A 13,047-nucleotide genomic window follows, 5' to 3' on the forward strand; every position below is an offset into this window, starting at 1 on the left:
AGAGCCTTAACCGCTGAGCCACCACTGACCCCACCGGAAGTGGTGACTGAGCGCCTACAGGGGCGGGGCTCAGACATTGCCAATCAGAGAATTGGCGTGATTGTGTAAGGGTTTCAACAAGGTCATGTAGAAGGACACTCCCCATAGTGCTTACAGCAATGTCGCATTCCCTTCATCTCAGGGAACCGAGTTTACACGTGTAACCGGACTTAATTATTGCTGTTTATCACAGTTTTACATTTGGTTAAATCAAGTAGTGTAGTTTCTAGTTGTATTTGTTGTATTTAGTATACATTTATATGATCAATTGAATGTTTCATTGTGATGAAGATATACTTTGTATTTGTGCCACACAATTTTGTATCTGAACAGTATTTACACTCACCTAAAGGACTATTAGGAACACATACTAATACTGTGTTTGACCCCCTTTTGCCTTCAGAACTGCCTTAATTCTACGTGGCATTGATTCAACAAGGTGCTGAAAGCATTCTTTAGAAATGTTGGCCCATATTGATAGGGAGCTTCGTGCTTTGGATGTGCATCCCACAAATCTCCATCAACTGCAAGATGCTATCCGTTCCACCACATCCCAAAGATGCTCTATTGGGTTGAGATCTGGTGACTGTGGGGGCCATTTTAGTACAGTGAACTCATTGTCATGTTCAAGAAACCAATTTGAAATGATTCGAGCTTTGTGACATGGTGCATTATCCTGCTGGAAGTAGCCATCAGAGGATGGGTACATGGTGGCCATAAAGGGATGGACATGGTCAGAAACAATGCTCAGGTAGGCCGTGGCATTTAAACGATGCCCAATTGGCACTAAGGGGCCTAAAGTGTGCCAAGAAAACATCCCCCACACCATTACACCACCACCACCAGCCTGCACAGTGGTAACAAGGCATGATGGATCCATGTTCTCATTCTGTTTACGCCAAATTCTGACTCTACCATCTGAATGTCTCAACAGAAATCGAGTTTCCAGTCTTCATCTGTCCAATTTTGGTGAGCTCTTGCAAATTGTAGCCTCTTTTTCCTATTTGTAGTGGAGATGAGTGGTACCCGGTGGGGTCTTCTGCTGTTGTAGCCCATCCGCCTCAAGGTTGTGCGTGTTGTGGCTTCACAAATGCTTTGCTGCATACCTCGGTTGTAACGAGTGGTTATTTCAGGCAAAGTTGCTCTTCTATCAGCTTGAATCAGTCGGCCCATTCTCCTCTGACCTCTAGCATCAACAAGGCATTTTCGCCCACAGGACTGCCGTATACTGGATGTTTTTCCTTTTCACACCATTCTTTGTAAACCCTAGAAATGGTTGTGCGTGAAAATCCCAGTAACTGAGCAGATTGTGAAATACTCAGACCGGCCCGTCTGGCACCAACAACCATGCCACGCTCAAAATTGCTTAAATCACCTTTCTTTCCCATTCTGACATTCAGTTTGGAGTTCAGGAGATTGTCTTGACCAGGACCACACCCCTAAATGCATTGAAGCAACTGCCATGTGATTGGTTGATTAGATAATTGCATTAATGAGAAATTGAACAGGTGTTCCTAATAATCCTTTAGGTGAGTGTATGTGGCACTAACGTGATAATGAGCTTTTCAAAATATATCAAAATATATCTGTGGCAGGGCCGGGTCGTGATCCTACACACCCGGTCCCGTATTAGGCTAATCAAACCTCCGAGAGGGATTACGGTCGACTGCAGGGGATCGTGCAGGAGAGAGAGATCGTTTACGGACATGTCCGTCATGTGTGTGTTTATGTCTGTTTAAGTTTTATATTAAAACTATTATTTATATTGTCAAGCCGGTTCTCGCCTCCTCCTTTCCATTGATCCCTTTACAATATCTAATGCGGCAGCTCATCTACTTGCATTTTCTTGACTGTAAACATAACTGCAGCACATGCTTAGAATAAGCAGAAAGTTATCATGTTTTGGTGTGGATGCTAAAATAGTTATTATAGTTATCGATATAGTTGTGAATGGGTTTGGAGTGTTTTTCAAACTCGTTAAACAGAGAACAAAAATTCTAACTTTAACACCTGCTAGAGCTTTCAAGCTACATCCACCAAATTTGGTAAAGGTCTTCGACCTGGTCTGGAATAGCAAGCTTTGTCTTTTCTAACTGATCGGACTTACCGTTCTCATACAGCAGACAATCAAATCTCAGAAAAATCCCATTGACCTACAGTGACGAAATGTTCAAATGGGCCAACGAAGCTCGTTAATTCCAACTCAAACTGTCAAAAATTCTAATGTAAACAAACCCTCAAATGGCCTTTTATTTTCTATAAATTGTCCACTTCTCTCTCTCATCTTTCAAGAAGAGAGATGATGTGGCCCACTGACCACTGACCTAGTCTGAAGAGAGAATGCGACAGCACAGCAGAACTGCAGCCGAACTTCAGAGTCTGGCAGAGAACTGCAGCATGTGCTTCTCATCTGCACATGTCTTCTCTCACTGCTTCATATGGACGCTTAAATGAACTGTAAGCACACAGGGTCCTTATTTTCGTCTTTTATGCATTTGGAAAGCACAGTTTGATACTTCTGCCATGTGTGGAAATATTTACAAAATTCCAATGAAATACCGGTGCCATAAATGTTGTGTTGGGCAATAGCGCCAAGTAGCAATTCTAATTGTTTAACTCCTTTTCTCAGTAGTGATGTGGTTATTTTTCCAGTAGTAAAGCTATCTTATTGATTATGTAGTGATTGGAGACTATAAGCAGGAACAATTAATGTGAGAAGTAGATGACCTCAAAGCTAAAAGACATGGATTAAAAGTCACAAAAACGCTGTAGATGACTTAGCCAAATTTAGGCCATGGCTATAGATACAGACAGAGGCTCCATCCCCAGAAAAATGAAACTGAATTTGTATTGCTTCCAAGCAAGTCGTTGAGAGGTAAATGGATTCTGAAACACCCATTGCACATCTAAACAAATGCATGTCTTTAGCAGACATTTTATTACAGGTAAAAATAAATAAATACACAAATAGACAAACAATTGTCACAAAATCATACTGCAATGAACCTGATTAAACTACACCATTTCTAATGTAGGTTTCTTTTATCAACAAAAAAGCATCCATTTTCGGAAAGTTTATCAAGATAAAAATAGCCAAAACTATTGGATATTCCTCCCTGTTTTCCTCATAGGAATGATTGGGTAACTATGGCAACCGGGATTTGTTTTCCCCAACTCTAAACCACGCCCCCAGTATCCACCTTATTTTTCAGCGAAACTAGTGTGCCACCATTACCAACCTTGAATGTGGACCACTTCTGGTATAAGCCACTTATACTACATTATTCTGCTTTATATTAGAGGCTGGCAATAAATGTCGACATATTATTATCATTAATTACGATTTTCAGAAACAAAGCTGCTGGGACAATGCTGCTTCAACTTTCTTTGTTCCGAAACTGCATCTTGTTTCATCTTGACAAAATAACAAACGCATTTTACTATCCATTCTTGTCAGGGAGCGTCCTCTCTTTCTTAGCTGTGTATAGTAAATAGACACACAGATTTCGCATTCAGCATGGCTTATGAAACATCGTCTTTGGAAATAAATAAAGGCATCATCGGAGGTTATACAGGTACATATGATTGGAGGTTTACATGGAGACTTGAAAGACTGCATCGTCAGAATCTCAGTAAAGAAACTGATTTTATTGTCGTCTCTTCAATACAACAATACACAGCAACAAGTGAATGATGTACTTAAAATTTTACTATAAATGCTGACGTTAGAAAATTATCTGACATTGGTGCATAATTCTGCTTTGCCACCTGTGGTTGTGTGATAGTTTATAAGCCCAGATCACTAACTCTGATATTATTACCCTCTAGTTATTTACTCTGCGGTCAATGCCAGCGGAACGTTTGCCGGAAATGAAGCCGCTGCTTCCACATTGTAAAATAAGGTGGCTATGAAGCCGGCTCTATCAGCTTGGTAGGGATTGTTTTTTTAATGTATGTATATATTTATTTATATAATTTAATCCGTATATTGTTTTGCCGTGACATCTCTGTGTATAACTTGTGCCATTGTAATATTGACTTTGCCACTTGTGTTTCAATGTGAGTGTGATTAGATCAACTTCACATCAAGCTGCGTTATGACTAATACATGCTGCTGGCACCGTTTCCTGAGTCGCACGGTAGATAGCAATCATGACGCCCGTTTTGCTGCATCTATAAAAAGTCAAGGGATACAATCGGCATTAGCCAGCGTTTTCCTTTGTCAGCTAATTTTGAAAAAGAAAAAGGAAAAATATTACATGATGATTTGGAGCAGTGGGGGTTGTTTTTACAAAAAGAGGGATGACTCCTTAATAGCATTTAAGAAAAACTATTTATTTGTGGTGGAGGAAAAAATTCCAATGAGACATTTGGAAAAATGTACTCTTCTTTCTGGTTTCCACCAAAAACCTTCATGTTGACTTATCCTGAAAGTCTGGTGACAGACATTCCCTCTCACCATCATGAAAGAAAATGTCTGAACGTTGACTTGTATTTGGCTCGCTAAAGTCCAGCGTCACTCAACGACTAGCACACATAAACATTCACGCTTCTCAAGAATTGCACCAGTACATGATATTCAGCTGGCATGAGTCAAAACTGCCACTGCTAGCACCAGTTGGTTTATAATACCTGGAGTTAGCATTCCAATGCATCTCATTGGCAGATGCTTGGCTGGCGCAAGAAACTATGCAATATAAAAGCCATATTTGCTCATGCGCTCTCTGCATCCAGGGTTTTTTTAGCCAATCATCTGACATTTAAATGCTGTCCCAAAAAACATTGGGTTCTGACAAAACTTCTACTATGATAATATACCCACAAGCAGCAATGTTGGGGTCCAAGCACCAAAATAGCCAAATTGTACAGAATAGATCCTGTGGATTCTGTGCACACAGTTGTTTTTATGTCCAATTTCAACTGCTTGATCACAGTTGCACAATTAGGATTTTCCTAAATGTTCTGTTGTCAATGTGTACAAGGGTTTGCTAAGTTTAGAGACTGTACTTACAAGATACTGATTAGTAAGTCATTAAGCACCACACCCAAAATATTTTTTCATCTTAATACATTTATTTTGCTTACCTTTTGTCAGAAGCAAGTCTAGATCAGACACACCAAATTACGTGCGAATCAGACAAACAACTTAGGACGAGTTTTATCAAACTGGTAGAAATAAAGTCTTGTGGACATGAAGGATTTAAAGAGCAAAGACATTTTTATCCTATGTCTTATGGATTGCAAGTCGTTGGCAAAATGTTCTAATTAGCTTAGTATAGTACAACCTTGTTGCTGATTCTCACAAAATTTGGTATTCGGCCTAATTTTGTCAACCTGTAAGTGAATGCCAAATTTTATAATGATCAGCCATTCACAACAAACGTTACTAGCTGCTGAAATCTGATTGGCGACTGGTGGGCATTTTTGTTGATTTGTTGAATCGATATTTTAAGGATATGCTAGCAATTGAATCAAAGAAGTTGCATGCTACGTTCCAGCTTCCTTGATTGAATGGTTGCAGAGTTTGTGATGGATTTTTTAATTATAGCACCTCACTTGTCATAACTAGACTGGACTACTGTAACGCTCTCATTGCAGGCCTTCCTGCATGTGCTATTAGACCTCTCCAAATTGATCCAGAATGCAGCAGCACGTCTGGTCTTTAATGAACCAAAGAGAGCACATGTTACACCACTCTTTGTCTCTCTCCACTGGCTGCCGGTTCATGCACGTATTAAATTCAAGGCCCTGATGCTGGCATACAAAACAGTCACTGGGTCTGCTCCAGCATACCTAAAAACATTTATGCAGAGCTACGTTCCCACCAGAAGCCTGCGGTCGGCTAAGGAAACGTCGCCTTGTCGTACCAGAACAAAGAGGCACCAAAACCCTTTCCCGGACTTTCAGTTTCATCATACCACGTTGGTGGAATGACCTTCCCAACTCAATCCGGGAAGCTAACTCACTCTCTATCTTCAAAAAAGAGTCACAAGTTGCTTTGGATAAAAGCATCTGCCAAATGAATAAATGTAAATGTCCTATAGGCAGAATTGGACAATTTACCGTGCATCCTCAGTTTCATTACGTTTTCAAACAGTGCCTTACCAAACCCTCCACATTTTTGGCATATTTTTTTTATTAATTTTTTTTTGTATTTAATGTTTATTTGACAGGGACAAATGCATAAAACATTGCTTTATAAAAAATACAAAGTAGATGCCATGCATACAGGTTTCTAGCCATGACTAATTTGCAACCCCTGTCCCTGGTTAGGCTTTTAAAATTAAAACAAAAATTACAAAGTGTTGAGTTTAAAATTTATAACTATAAAAATACATACAATAAATACATCCCATACATGAAATAAAATATGGGCTTAAGTGGATGTAGAATTCACTATAAACAGAGTTTAGACACATTTAACAATACAAGAAGACAAAAGTGTGCATATGTCTGTGCGTGCTCACATATGCAACATTATGTTTGTATGCATTGTGTTGTATCCTATACAGTCAGTGTTCACAGAGTTGTTTCAGTTTCAGCCATTGCTTTAAATGTGTATTAAAAACCTTGAGTTCTGTCAATGTTTTAATTTTGGATGGTAAAGCGTTCCACAAACGTATGCCTCTTACTGAAAATGATGTCTGACCAAATGTTGTTCTACGTTTTGCGGCTATACAGTTTCCACTTATTGTGCCTCTAGTTCTTATTCCGCTTTTTTGTTTCTCTACTAGTTGACAGAATATTTCTGGTGCAATGTTGTTCACACACTTAAAAATTAGTTTTAGAAATGAAAAATGTACAAAACTGTCAAAACTCAGTATATTATGCTTCCGTAGAATGATGCAATGATGCCATCTTACAGGTTTCTGGTCCATTACTTTTAGTGCCTGTTTATATAATGACCTAATGGGTGTAATTGTTGTTTGGTTGGCCCCAAACAGTTATGCAATATGATAAATGAGAAAATATCATAGAATGCATAAACCGTTGTGCTGCCTTAAGGGGTATATATTGTCTTATTAATCGGAAGCAGTTTAAATTTGTCTTGACAGTTCTGCACAGTCTCTTTACATGACTATCAAACTTAAGATGAGAATCTAAAGTAACCCCTAAAAATTTAAATTCATGTACCTCATCTATTTCCTTCTCATCAATCTTTATTCTAAAATTTTCATTGACATTTCTTTTTATTGAAAAGCACATAGAGACTGTCTTATTATAGTTCAGGGTCAGATGACTATCTTGGAGCCACTGTGATACACCATCCAGTTCTTTTGAAAGCATCTCAGCTGCAATCTGAGGGGTTTTTGCTGAGACATATATAATTGTATCATCTGCATACATTTGGCATTTAACCCTTTTGCAACTGTCAGGAAGATCATTTATATATAGACTAAAAAGTAAAGGGCCTAAAATTGAACCTTGTGGAATTCCGATTTGACAAGTTTGAACAGATGACTGGGTGGATCCTATTTTAGATCAATGTGTGGATTTTTCAGACAGTCCCTTACCCACCGTAGGCTACATTTCCATCGAATATCAAGGTTAAATTAATTATCATTGGACCCGCTTAAATACGGGACAAATTGTGTCCCTAATTGCGTCAATACGAGCCGCTTAATCTTTAAATACGGGACAATCCCATATTTCACAGGATGGGTGGCAACCCTAGCCGCAACGGTGTAGTTAAGTCATCTACCAGCAGGGGTGAACTGTCTTGCTGTGGGCATTCTAGCCAGCCAAACTTAGCCCCTTACACAAACCACAAAAACAGTCTGCCCAAGTGCTTTGAGGTTATATGAACATCCTGAACTATTTCGTAGTTGATGTATCATGACCAAGACCTCTTAAAGTTCCCAATGAGACACATCATTTCAAAACCAGCCATTTGTCTCTCTGAAGCCAAGCTAGCTCACTCTGAGACTCTGAGAGGAGGACAAACATAATAACTGGCACCAAATGAATAATCATTTACAAGAAACACGCATCATAACATTGTCGGCCTGGCTGTGACCCGTGAGCAGTCATCGGTCTTGTCTGAATGTTTGACACGCGGGACGGATGTGGGCGGTGGCCGCAGCGCCACAGCGGGAGGTTTAGCATGAATTCATTGACTATTCCCTATGAAAAGTCACTTTGTTTGTTGACTCAAGACTTCAGATGTGGTTAACATTATAGTGTTTGAGTGGGCGCTTGTAAACAGGGTCCCTGATGGTAAAACAGTGTTTTTTAAACTTTATCTCGCTCTTAAAGGTCTGTGAGTGATGTGGGGAGTGATTTGAGTCTGTCATCAGTTATATATCATCCAGCATGCCTATTATTTTGTTTTTTTGAGGATCATTCTAGGTTGTCTGACCTACTGTGCTCTATTACACTGTAAATGCTTGCATTGGGAGGATTTTGTTGCACCAAACTGGCAGTATTTAGGTAACATCTAAACATCTCCGTTTGTGCTCCATGAAAGAAAGTCATACAGCTTTAGAATGAGTAAATAATGACACAAAATGTATTATAGGGAGAACTATACCTTTTTAAAACACAACTTACAATCAGTTCATTTTGGTGTAACCCTTTAAGCTCTGAAGATGTTTTTAAGGATTTCATGATTCAGCGGCATACCCAAAATTAAAGGTTTATAATGCGTGTGTCAAATGTTTGGTATCATTGTAAAGAAAATATAATAGAAAGATTATGATACATTCTGAGACTCAGCCTAAGAAACTGCTGAAAAATCACAACAAATTTAGCCAAAATAAAATCTTATTTTTCTAATTTTAAATTGTATCTCTGGGTGTAAATAATAATAATAATAATATAAGGTGGCTTCAAAAAACTTCAAAAAAGCTTTTGTTTTGTTCACAATCATGTCAACTCTATCTGAGAGAAATTTGGTGTTGTTACGACAAAGCAATCAAAAGTTACAACATTACAAATATAATGTATCATAGTGTCCAAAAACATCTCCAAACAAATAAAAGATAATAATTGTACATAAGAACTAATTACACATGCAAACACAACAATGACTAAAGGTTTGCATAGCATGCACACATGATTTTAGTCATGAGATTTCACAGAATGAGTTTCATTCTGTGTCATTTGAGTCATCATTGAGTCTGTGTCGTGTATTTGGCGCCATCTCCTGGTGGTCATATGTAACATTGTGCTTCATGTGGATTATCTAATGATCTATACATCTGATTATCTTGTGTGTGGACTCGATTGAAAGATAATCACAGACTCTAAATAATCATATGTGAGATTTTATGTTCCGTTTATATTTTGTGATGTTATAAGTGAAAGCGCTGCATATAAGCAACATCAACATAATTGTCAAAGACATATATTTAGCTGTTACTCGCTATATGTATGTCTGTGAGTAAAACAAATAGTCTGGCTGTATTTTACTCTTTAAGAGCTTTCCAACAACATATGACACATGAATATTTGATCAGTTTGATGTTTTTGCTGATTACAATAAAAATAAAAAATATCAAAATGCAACATTTCTGATTTATCTGCAGATTTCAAAGCACTTGTTAAGTTTTGGTCATAATGTCACATGCACTGGGAAGTAGAACTTATAAACTTTCAAACGACACATATTGTGTGTTGGTCAAGACTGCAGTTATTAATATTTTGACTATTTGTTTTCTAGCAAGCTAAAAGAGTAAAAGGTGTGATTAGTTACAGGATTAAAATTCAAACTGCTAACTTGCTCAAAACAGATGCATGTAATAGATGCTTTGTGTTCCTCCAAACCTCTGGTCTGTGTGTGTGTGTGTGTGTGTGTGTGTGTGTGTGTGTGTGTGTGTGTGTGTGTGTGTGTGTGTGTGTGTGTGTGTGTGTGTGTGTGTGTGTGCATTGGCAAATTATCCATGCACAACTTTAGTAGCCTTCGAATGAAGGCAAAGTTACTGACCACATCAATGGACTCGGCAAGCCATTTGAAATACAGTATGCTGCAACTATGAACTTAAATGTGGTGGATATATTGGGCAAACCACATGAAAGGGGAACACTCGACCTGTTTATGATCAGGCACATTAAAACCGGACAATTTTGTGCATACCTCACTGTTTTAATCAAATAGACACACAACACAAACACAATCCACAGTTCTTTGAAGCAGAGACGCAGAACTGGTGAAAAATCCCATAGACTTACATTAAAGAGGGACCCGACCCAAATCTGAAGACTCGAAGGTGGACACTTTTGACTTGGACCAATAAGCAGCCACACTGCAATGTGCTAAAGACAATAAAAAACACTCAGAATCATGTACATATCTAGTTTTAATATTATAGTAAACAGGTCAATGTCCCACAGTTCTTTCACAAAACACCAACTTAAAACATAAAAGCATGTTTTTTGTTTTAACGTTTACTACAGTAATACCATGTTTTGGACATGCACCATGGTATTCTTTGAAGAACCTAAAAAAAGGGCACTACGTGAATGACATCCTCTCGGAAGTGACATCATTTTGGTGGGAAAACCACAGCACAACAGTTAGTACACAGACACATCAACATACACACACAACACAAACACACACGCAACACACACACAACAAAAACATACACACCAACATACACACACACAACAAAAACATACACACCGACATACACACACACAACAAAAACATACACACCAACATACACACACACAACACAAACACACACGCAACACACACACAACAAAAACGCAAGAAAAACACACACACAAACACACACAACACAAACACACACACAACACAAAAACACACACACAACAAAAACACACACAAACACACCAACATACACACCAACATACACACACACAAACACACACACATAACACACACACAACAAAAACATACACACCAACATACACAAACACACAACACAAACGCAACACAAACACACACACAACACAAACACACACACAACACAAAAACACACACACAACAATAACACACACACACAACAAAAACACACACAAACACACACAACAACACACAACACAAACACACACAACACAAACACACACAACAACACACACACAACAAAAAAACACAAACACACACAACAAAAACACAAACACACAACAAAAACACACACACACACACCAACATACACAACAAACACACACAACACAAACACACACAACAACACACAACACAAACACACACACAACAAAAACACACACCAACATACACACACAAACACACACCAACATACACACACAACAAAAACACACACCAACATACACACACAACACAAACACACACGCAACACACACACAACAAAAACATACACACCAACATACACACACACAACAAAAACATACACACCAACATACACACACACAACAAAAACATACACACCGACATACACACACACAACAAAAACATACACACCGACATACACACACACAACAAAAACATACACACCAACATACACACACACAACACAAACACACACGCAACACACACACAACAAAAACGCAAGAAAAACACACACACAAACACACACAACACAAACACACACACAACACAAAAACACACACACAACAAAAACACACACAAACACACCAACATACACACCAACATACACACACACAAACACACACGCAACACACACACAACAAAAACATACACACCAACATACACAAACACACAACACAAACGCAACACAAACACACACACAACACAAACACACACACAACACAAAAACACACACACAACAATAACACACACACACACACAACAAAAACACACACAAACACACACAACAACACTCAACACAAACACACACAAACACACACAACAACACACAACACAAACACACACAACACAAACACACACAACAACACACACACACAACAAAAAAACACAAACACACACAACAAAAACACACACACACACCAACATACACAACAAACACACACAACACAAACACACACAACAACACACAACACAAACACACACACAACAAACACACAACAAAAACACACACCAACATACACACACAAACACACACCAACATACACACACAACAAAAACACACACCAACATACACACACAACACAAACACACACACAAACACACACAACAAAAACATACACACACAACACAAACGCAACACAAACACACACACAACAAAAAAACACAAACACACACACACACAACATAAACACAAACAGCACACACAACACAAACACACACACACAACACACACACACAAATACACACAACAACAAACACACACACAACACACACAACACAAACACACACACACAACACAAACACACACACAACACAAACACACACACAACACACACACACACAACAACAAACACACAAACACACACACACACAACAAAAACACACAAACACACAACAAAAACACACACACACACCAAAAACACACAAACACACACACACAACAAAAACACACACAAACACACACCAACATACACAACAACAAACACACACACAAACACACACCAACATACACACACAACAAAAACACACACCAACATACACACACAACACAAACACACACACAACAACAAACACACACACAACACAAACACACACAACACAAACACACACACACACAACACAAACACACACACAACACAAACACACACACACACACAAACACACACAACAACAAACACACACAACAAAAAAACACAAACACACACACACACAACAAAAACACACAAACACACAACAAAACACACACACACACCAAAAACACACAAACACACACACAAAACAAAAACACACACAAACACACACCAACATACACAACAAACACACACAACACAAACACACACACACAACAAAAACACACACCAACATACACACACAACACACACAACAACAAACACACACACAAACACACACCAACATACACACACAACAAAAACACACACCAACATACACACACACACAAATACACACAACAACAAACACACACACAACACACACAACACAAACACACACACACACAA

This window comes from Xyrauchen texanus, chromosome 5, assembly GCF_025860055.1.
Source record: "Xyrauchen texanus isolate HMW12.3.18 chromosome 5, RBS_HiC_50CHRs, whole genome shotgun sequence".
In the NCBI taxonomy this organism is placed as follows: domain Eukaryota; kingdom Metazoa; phylum Chordata; class Actinopteri; order Cypriniformes; family Catostomidae; genus Xyrauchen; species Xyrauchen texanus.